Source organism: Gavialis gangeticus, unplaced genomic scaffold (genome assembly GCF_001723915.1).
Source record: "Gavialis gangeticus isolate Ggan-Ray unplaced genomic scaffold, GavGan_comp1, whole genome shotgun sequence".
Classification (NCBI taxonomy): Eukaryota; Metazoa; Chordata; order Crocodylia; family Gavialidae; genus Gavialis; species Gavialis gangeticus.
Window position 1 is genome coordinate 19,086,945 of NW_017728997.1, and position 9,254 is coordinate 19,096,198.

At 47.5% G+C, this 9,254-nt stretch overlaps 1 protein-coding gene across 1 annotated transcript in view; it reads right to left on the reverse strand.

Moving 5' to 3' along the window:
* Positions 1-9,254, reverse strand: part of QRICH1 (glutamine rich 1) — a 32,392-nt gene that overhangs the window by 16,879 nt on the left and 6,259 nt on the right. The window lies entirely within an intron of this gene.

Genomic DNA, 9,254 nt, shown 5'->3' on the forward strand with positions numbered 1-9,254 from the left:
GGGGGGGGGGGGGGGGGGGGGGGGGGGGGGCTGGTTTGGCTCTTTCACATACAACTGCCAGGCAGCACTCTTGGAAAGAGAATGCCAAACCACATGCATCTGAGACCCCAGCCTGGCTGGCAGAAGGAAACACCTGTCAGGATCTACTCAACATTACAGAGCAGTGTCCGTCCCCCCCACTGGTGCAGAGGCACAGGCCACACACAAGCAGCATCACTTCCGCAATAAGTGCAGCCTGTAAAAACAGACTGCAGAAGAACATCCTGCAAAACGATTCACACTGATAGGCTACACAGCACTGGAGGCCCAGCCCCTTTCATCACAAATTAAAGGGCATCTCTGGTATAACTGCATGAAATTTGCTGTTAAAATTTTAATACCTGCCTTACTGTCAAAGCCCCAAGCTGCCATGCTTTTCCATTCATAGGGCACTGCAAGAACAAGGCAACAGGCTCCTTTCTCCAAGGGCCTGAGCCCCAGAAGTGACTGTAAGGTCCCTTGACATATGGTGTGCACTAAGAACACAGGGTAAATCTCCTGGAGAGGAGCAAGGCATAAGGCTACAGACCCGAGGGCTCCTTACCCAGCCTTGGAACTAACATCAGCACTAAGTGGGTGGGTGTCATGCATATGCTGCAGGTTAAAGAGGCACCATTATGTCAAAGGTTTCTTTAAAACTTTTAAGTTACCATCACAACAGGCCATCAGAAGTGGAGGCATACCCGAGTCTGGTCAGCTTTGTACTGTTTGGACAACAGACGGTTCTTCCAAGTGCCGTACGCTTACCCGACAACAGAGAGCACAGATTCAAAACAGCACAATGAAGATCTACACCTAACAAGCAGCCCAGTCTCTTTCTCCCAAGGTTAGGGTGCCACTCAAAGATACATCTCTCCTTATTGAGAACAGCTTTTCACAGATGCTGACAAGCTGCCAGGAGTCAGAAGAGCCCAGAGGTCAGGGACTGGAGAAAGCAAACTCCTCTTCTGCTCGTTTCAGCAGGAAACTCGAGTTCCTGGGACCAACAGTAATTTACAGTCCCCCAACTGATTTTAAATAGCTGACAAAGCTCTTCCTGCCCTGCCCTGCCACCCTGGTCTCCATGTTTCTGGATTCCCCCCATCTTCCCAAATAGAGGAGTAGCCACTATCAAATCAGAGCTTCGCTGCACCTACAAGATTCTTCACATCTTTACCCTATCCTACAGATCTGCTGCTTTTATGTCGCTCCTCCCCTGTGCTCCAACAGCAATCCCCAGCATTGAGCATACAATTGTCTTCCTCTCCAATAAAGTACCTCCATGCTACCTCTAATACAGGCATGATTCTGTTGAAGAATTAATCTCCATGGTCCCTCTCCTACCACAATGCATACAAGATGCCAACAACCCCAGTGATGGCCCACTGGACAGGGATGGCAGAGTTAAGACCCTTTGCTGTTTGGAAGCAGTAGTTCATTTATGCAGCTGCCCAAGCATGTTCTCCTCCACTCTCACCCTCCCCTCCTCTCCCCACATTTACTCCAGGCAAATGCCAACATTAGCTATGTGAGGCAGGTGTCTGGCCCCACCTTTTGCATGAGGCCAGCACTGCCCAGGCCTGGGGAGCCACTGCAGCACAGTCTGTCAGGAAGGCCTGCTTCCCTGGTTCAGAGTTCCAGGAGTCTTAAACAAAATCCCAAGGATTACTTTGCATCTAGTTGCCATGGAGAAGTAGGCTTGGCAAGGATGCATTGGTCACAGCTGATCTACAAGTGCTGCTGTGCTGTGGTGGAGCTAAGTCTCTTCCCAGGAAGTGCAGTGAACTGTGTATCCCTAGCATGGGACAGGAGCTGCATGCAATGCCCTGCAGCCCAGCTGACAGGCATTTGATCCACTTCCTGCAAAATCACAAGTAGCATTCCACCCTCAGCAGACAAGAGCCCACAGCTGCATCAGTGACAATGCTATCAGGCAGTTTATTGAACAGAAGGAATCACATCCACAGCTAACATTTCATGGTTTGCCACTTTTTACTCACCAGCACCTCTCATCTACAGTTTCTTGCCTTCTACAGAAAATGGGAAAAGTCTAGGCCTATTGGCCTCTTTAGGGCTCTTCTGAAAGATCAAACTAAGTCCACTGAAAGTGCCTTCCAACTGTACATCACAGCCACTGCCATGCTCTTGGAAGACCCACCCTAGACAAGTGCAGACTAAATACCACCTATTTGTGCATAACCTCTTAATATACAAAAGGTGGCTGAGTTCTGACCCTACGGCAAGCCAGAGACCAGCAATACAAAGGCACAAACAAAGGAGTATCCAAAAACCCAGGTCTCCTATGCTTCATATTATGCAAGAGCAGGAATTTTCTGCTTGCATTCTCCCATGTACCCCTTCCAATTTCTCAGGTGCCGTGTAATGAAGGGGGCAGAGGCCAACAGTGAAAAGAAAGGCCAGTAGACTCTGCAGGATTTGGGGCAGACAGAAGTACAGTCAGGGCCCAAGAGCATCACGAGTTGAAAATCTAGTTCTTTTTGTGCTTCATTTGCAGAGGGAACCCAAGCCTTTGGTACACTTAGATTTTCTGTGCCTCTCTTGGTTCCCAGACTTCTGTACCTCTATTAGTCCCTAGAGCAGTGATTCTCAACCACAGTGCCACCAGAGCCTTTGAAGGGTGTCTCCAAGGGTGAGTAGGGTTCTCTGGATAGATGTGATATCTTTTATTAGACCAAATAAATAGTCAGAAAAAAGTTCTTTGCAAGCAGGGAGGTGTGAAGAGATAAGCAGATAAGGGCAGGCAGAGGCTCTCCCTGCCTGGGCAACCCCCTGCCCCCACTGCCTGGGCCTCTCTGCAAGGAGGTAAGCACGGCTACATATTTTAAATTGGGTGCCACTCAATTTGCAAAGTTATAGAGAAGGCCTCAAGTCCAAGGAGGTTGAGAACCACTGCCCCAGAGCTAGGCTTTGTTTAGTTCAGTGGAGGGAACAGGCTCTCTCTTCCTGCAGGTGGTGCTAGCCTGGTCTGTACTACAGTACAGACCTGCAGGTGATAAAACTACTACTTTTAAAACAAAAGCAGTCTCCAATCCCAGGAGCAGGAAACAGCACAGTCAGCATTCCCCCACTGCATTTTCCACGTGTTAGAGCCTGATGCCAAATGCAACAAAAGCAATGGGGAACTTCCCTTAGCTTCAACAGGTGCAAGAGCAAGCCCAGGCTGCACATCATCTTCCCCCACCTCATCCCACGCAAGTCCCAGCCACTGACTACATCTGCACATTTGAGGACACAGTTTACACAGCACTCTGGATAGCCAGAGGCAGAGCCCATGCAGAAGGGAAAATGACAAAGAATCATGCTTAAGGAGTTACCAGGGTGCTGTTACAATTTCTTTGCTGTCAAAGGAAACTCTTAGCCCACTGCTAGCTGTCACCACCTTGATGCGGTCTCTCACTTGACACCGTTGGAGGACACTGAAGTTATCCTGACTGTGCTCTCTGCTTCTTCCTTATTGCAGACAGTCTTCAAAATGTTCCCTTTCCAACAACTCTGCACTGCAGCAACTCACTGGACCAGATGTGACTAACTCTGCTCCTCCTGTCAGCAACTAGTGAACGATACAGGCATTCATGCTGAAAAAGCTCGCAAGTCTTACCAACCCAGGACCCAAGCTCATCAGACTGGCCTCTTACTGCTTTGCCTTTCTGGAAATCACAATATATTCAGTGGAGGAGTGACATGTTCCTTAATGAACAACAGCACAGAATTCCATGGCTGACTACAAAGAGAAACACTTAAGCCTCTTCCAATCTTCAAAGCTAAATCCAGTGCAGGAAAAGCTTAGTCTTCAGATGCCTGGCATGGGACTCAATGGACTGGGAGTCTGGACACAGCTGTTCCCATCAGGCTACCAAGCCGAAATGAATCTCCTCAAGTCATCAGCTGGCAAGTTCTAGCAAGTACCAGCTGGTACTGGGAACTCTTCAGGTGCTGAAACTCAGCCTTTTCCCAGGACAGAGCAAGACAAGTGCTGTAGTAAATAGAAGTGATGCTTTCTGCAGGCTTCAAAAAACCTTCACTGTCAACCTTCTTTCATATTAAGCTCACCCACACATTCTGCAAAGGCTGCTTTCATCCCTCCAGACCATAAACACAGACACAGCCATAAGACAGGCCTCCTCAAAAAGTCTTAAGTCAACGTGAGCAACTTGGCTATTATAATTTTTATTAGGGGACTATTTTTTTCTGTAATTTTAAATTATGTCAAGGGCACCTAGAACATGTAGATATGTTCCTTTTTATTTTAGATTTTTCTATGCACTAAAGATATCTTTGAAAAGGAGATAAAAAACACTTAGTTTAGAGTTTCACTGAAGTGGCAGGAACCACACTGAAGATGCTATAGCTGCTTTACTGGAAGTGCTTTACCATCTCCCAGAGTGAACAAGACCTGAGAGAAGCGTAAATCTCAGAGGCTGACCCATTGTCACTTTGGGTTCTGAAAAGGGGGGGGTTCTTCTCTGCCCAGTATCAGAACACTGCAGCCCAAGTTGTACTCACAACTGCAATCCCTCAAGCCCACTACCTTGAAAATCAGGCTGCAAGCTATACCCAAGGGCAGAATGTGATCCTCTACACAGGCCTTCACGACTGCTTCTGATGTGCAAACCAGACAAAATTCCAGCTCCCTCTCAAAGCTGGTGGTTATTTTTTTCCACTGAAATTTGATCCAATTCAGAACCTATGCAGGGAACATCTCCCAAGTAAGAACATGACTTCTTTCTCTCCTTCCTTCTAAAAACAGCAATACTCTTGGCTGTAATGATACGAATGGTTTTGGAAAAGCTATGAAATTTAATAGGAAATGCATCTCCTATGAGAAGACCAGGTTTAGATATTTTGAAATTACTTAGGTGGATAAACATCAACAGAACTAGTGAAGGGAACATATGCCCTCATATTTCTTAGTGACATCATGCCCTTCTATGCAGATTAAGGGGTCTAGGTCTTTTTTGACTTCTCAGATGACTCCTCTCTACCCTCCATTTCCAGATTACTTCCTGTTCTCCTGCAGTGGGTCTGAAATCAGGGAATAAATCTTATTCTCCTTGGGTGAGGGCTGAAATAGTGAGCAATGGCACTAATGACCTACCAGCAAATCTGTTAGTCAGGAGATGAGCAGGGGTGTCTGCCTTTTCAGGTGGTGGACATCTCACCCTTCCCTATCCGGTTATACACAAACAGGAATAAACTGAACAAAACGACCCCCGTGCACCACTTCAGACTTCCCTGAATGTATCAAGAGGCAAAACTGCATTAGTGACTAGCATAGCAATGACAATTTCTGCAGCCACAGAGATGAAAACCAAAGTCAGGACCCTTGAAAGTTTCATGCCGACAACCTGCTACTAGCGACAGGTATCCTAGACTAGAAGGGAAAACCATCTTTCTGCTGTTGTCGTATGTGTGAACAGTAAGAGTGTGACTAAGTGTTACATCCAGAGCACCCCCATGCAGAGGAGCTAAAGGATGCCCAGCCATAAGATTGAGAGCCTCTGTGAGTCTGAGCTGCCACTTCCGTGAGGCTCTCCAAGTTTGCTATTCTAAGGTGAGGATGTGAACAATCCACCCTCTGCAAATGGTCTTTTAGGTCCATCCCCACCTCCAAAAGGCTTATTTAGAATTGATCTTGAGAGCAGAGTGGAGGTCAAGAGGGCTCTGTGCGCACAACACATTCAGTAAACAACTCATTGTTACTGTTCTCAACTCTCCATCAGGGCATAAGCTCCACGGATGCTCAGTCAGAAGCCATCTCCCTGAAGAGGTGGGCTAAGGATCCCTGCCAGTCCAATGGGACTGAAGTGCTGTCCTGCCAGAACCAGCTCTTGGTGCAGGATTGCAGGGACAGTGATTTGCAGAGGTGCGAATTCAGCTTCATAACTGCAGCCCTGAACCGTAGCAGTAGTGCAGGTAAGGGGACACTGTGGACCCCTAGCTGAAGGAGCTCCAAAACACCCCGGCACAGGCGTGACTAGTGCAGAACATGACTAGGCACTTTTACCCATAGACAGCCTCACAGATAAGATGGACTGACCTTTAAGGTTTTCTCCAGTGGTCACAGTGTACTGAGCCTTTTAAGTCAGAATTCCAAGTAGAGTAGCTACTCCCTGTACAATGAAATGTGCCTTCCCCAAGACAAGTGTGGGGCTTTGGAGCAGGAAGTAAAAGGCAGAGACAGACTGCAATCGATCACACAGAGGGTGAAGCCCAAGTATCACTTGTCTGCCCTATATACTAAGTGGTTGCTCAGCAGCACTTGCAGGACTTTCTTTCCTGCCTGACACTGAAGACAAAACCTTCAGAACAGAGGTCAAGCAGTGGGACAGAAGACAGCGGTTATTCAAATGGCCCTTCTACAAGGCTGGTAACAAATTCAAGCAGTAGGAAATGTTAGGCTCGTGTATGGGACAGTACGAATTCAGCAGGATCCTTTAAGAACACACATCAGCAGGTGGACGAGTCGTTGGAAATTTTCCTATGAATATGGCTGTGCAAAGCTCATTGTTGAAGCAGTCCCAAGTGCAGCCAGGAATGCCCAGGCAGGCAAAAGAAAAGCAAAGTAACTGCAACACAATCAAGGCTTCTCCTTTAAGCATATCTTTTAACTCTGCTTGAGTTAGCAGGGTAACACTGTCAACTCACACTCATAATAAAATCCACGTTAGAGCAAAGCCCAAAGAGTCCAGGTGTGTCCGAAGTTTGGTTTGATCTAGTATCTGCAGGTACACTTCTCAGGGGGCAAGGCTGTCACTCAGCTGCACTCCCAAAGAGGGATCACCTCCTCACAAAAGGGCTGTTCAGGTTGCATACTAACCAGGGCTGAGATCATACACAGGCTGCCATCAGAAACATGACAGGAAGGGGTGGGGGAATTAGTTTTAGGAGATCCAAGATGTGCTCCTCGCAGCAGATTGAGGATTCTGGCTATCATTAACCAGGCAGCAGCTGAGAGCAGCACCCTTCAAGGCCTGGAAACACTACCATACCCAAAGTGTCAAAAGCTCAGTCATACATTCCACCTAGGCACCACTCTGAGCACTACCTTCAACAGCTCTGAAAAGTGGATGCAGAGGACCAGAGACTGTCAGGTCTAATACACAAAGAAAGAAATCCCACTGGGCTGGGAGAACCTGAAACCTGTCCTAAAGTAGGAATGCCAATGTTCAGGGCTTCTACAAAGTACCTTAGAACCCCAGAATGGACAACAAAGAATGATTCTCGGCATGCATGGTAAATCCAAGACGTCTGAGAAAAGGCACTGGTCTCCCACAAGGCAGAAACTACTCCTGCTTTAAAGCTGAACTCTTTAAGAGCCAGCTGTCCACATACAGGCAGCCCTGCAGGCCCTGACAGTGTGCAAGCTACAGCCACTGTCCAGCACTAGGTGCACACTCAAGAATCTGACATGAGCCCACAGTGACAAAGAGGTGGACGCAGGCATTTTAAACAGCAGGCCTCAGACCAAAGCAAAAGAGCTGAGTGCAGGAGCTAAAGAAAAATCACACACAATGCTGTTTGCTCACACTTGCTGGGGTCCCACCCAAGGCACATGTCCTCATTTTACTTGGGGGGAGGGGGATCAGCTTCTGGCGTCCGTTGCACAACTGTTATTTTCAAGGGGGTCAAGAGCTCCTTTCCTGGAAGGAAAGGGCTTATATCCCCAGTGAAGAATTTCCAAGGTCCCACTGGAAGGCTTTGGTGCACACCATTCTCAAGGGAAGTGGCAGAAGATGGAGGATGAGGAACTATCTTCCTGCTTGTTTGGGATCTCCCAGCCCCCTCAAACCAGCTCTTTGGACACAGCCCACCTCCTCTTGCTAAGGCAGGTAAGCATGAAGATAAAGCAGATGTAGATGCTAGCATCTTTGCTAGTAGACAGACCCAGAGGCTGCGTAAAAATAATTGTATGGAGATACTGGATTCAAACCAAGCCATCTGTGAATTCTGCAGCTTTGGAGAAACAAGAGTCTAATTTGTTGTAGAAAGGTAAAACCTATTATTTTAGGTTCAGTCTACAGAGAGACCTGAAATCTGCAGCCAAGCATCTATGAAAATTACAGCTGTCAGACATTTCGCAGCTATACTGGAGGTCCTCAGCAAATACCTAGCTATCACTAGGCCTTCCTTGGACACTGAACTGGATTTTGTCCTTTGGGATGAACTGGGCCATGAAGTTTTGCCAGGCTGTGACAAAGCACTGGAGTGTTCTGCACCTCAAGTGCTTCTGCTGTGGCTGCTTTGTCAAAGCTCTATTCTTGTAACAGCTGTTACAACAACTGGAGATTTGGCACCCCTGCACAGAGGTTTAAGCAGGTTCACTCTCCACACAGATAGCTATCACTTTCTCCTGGGGTATGAGGCTGGAAAAATAAGTTTAATCTTTTCTTTTGGACCAGACAGAAAGAAAGCAGTTTCCCAGAAATCAAGGCAGCAGAAGGTGGTTCCTTCTACAGCTCTTACTACTTTTCTCTTGATTCTCCAAAATGTAGGTGTACATGATTTCTGCACAAGGCTGACGGCACTGAAACCCCTAATGCTAGAGCTGTGTGACTTGTGTTCCAGAAGGTCCTGGTGTCACTCAGGAAGTGGATAAAATACCAGGAGGGGATACAAAGAAGCCAAAGAGTTTGACTCAGCACAGTCTCTGGACTCAGGGCTGATAATGGCATCAAGTGCAGACTCTGATCTAGGGGATGTCCGAAAACACTGATGACTCTTGGTTCTCCTGCCAGCTGGGTCTAGCAGGAACAGATGATTGATTAAACATGGGTACAACCTCACACTCATCGAGATAACTAATATCTTGGGAAGCCACTAGCTTCATGTCCACTTGGATCAAAGTACAGAATTCTTGCTGGAGAAACCTCTTCCCTCCCTACTTTCAGTGGCTCTGAGGGACCACTGAATTGTTCTCTTTGGTTTCATCTTTAGACCCTGGAGAGAGCTTCAAGGGTTCTTATGAGGCCCCTTTGGAGAGGATCCTCTCTAGCCTGGGAAGCTGCACTATAGGAGGCTCAGAGGCTACACTATTTGTACCTGGGAGTTCTCCTTTGGAAAAGGTCTCCCGAACTCATGTGCTGTGCTATCAAGAATGAAGTCCTTGGCCTTTTTTGATAGCCCATGGCTCTGATGCCTGCCAGATGCTGAACATTCATCCTTAAGGGATAAGGAGTACTGCCTGGGCCCAGTAAGAAGTGGGGGGGGGGGGGGGG